This window comes from Chlorocebus sabaeus, chromosome 3 (assembly GCF_047675955.1).
Source record: "Chlorocebus sabaeus isolate Y175 chromosome 3, mChlSab1.0.hap1, whole genome shotgun sequence".
NCBI lineage: Eukaryota > Metazoa > Chordata > Mammalia > Primates > Cercopithecidae > Chlorocebus > Chlorocebus sabaeus.
The window spans coordinates 17,571,905-17,572,570 of NC_132906.1; positions in this window are offsets into that span (position 1 = coordinate 17,571,905).

The window sequence follows — 666 nt, forward strand, 5'->3', positions numbered from 1 at the left end:
TCATGTCTCGTGTTTTCTTAGCACTTGGTAGTAGAAGCATTCATAGTAGATGCTTGATTCAGATTTACTACTTATTATGTGACTTATATCTCGGATGTAAGTGAATTAGGTTACTTATCCCATATAGTTGGGAAACATACACATAAAACTAGCCTCCAGGAAATAGTGCAAGGATTCTAAAAACATTCACTTTAAATACACCTTTGAATGGCCAATTATGTGTGAGGCCAGGGATCTATAAGATGAACAGGATATATATAGCTCCTCTTCTCAAGGGGCTCATAGGATAGCAGAAATACACCTTGTAGTGGCATCATATTGTATCAAGACTACTCATTCAATATTTTCTGAATGAATGGTCAACACATAAAAAAACCACAATATAATCTTTAAAAAAGTTTTATGGGTATAGATTTAAGAAAAACAAATGGCAACTTCTAGCAACTGTTATCAGATTAAACTATAGCTTACATTGTGTGTTTAAAGACATAAATCAGTCTGTTCATGTGTTGGTTATGAAGTTTACATTAAGATATCATTTAAACGAATGAGCAATCAGTAGTATAAACTGAGTTAAACTAAATTTGGATAAAAATGTTCAATATATTAACTCTAGCACGTATACAAAATTAGAAAGCCTATCCAAGCACTTAGCAAAACACAGAA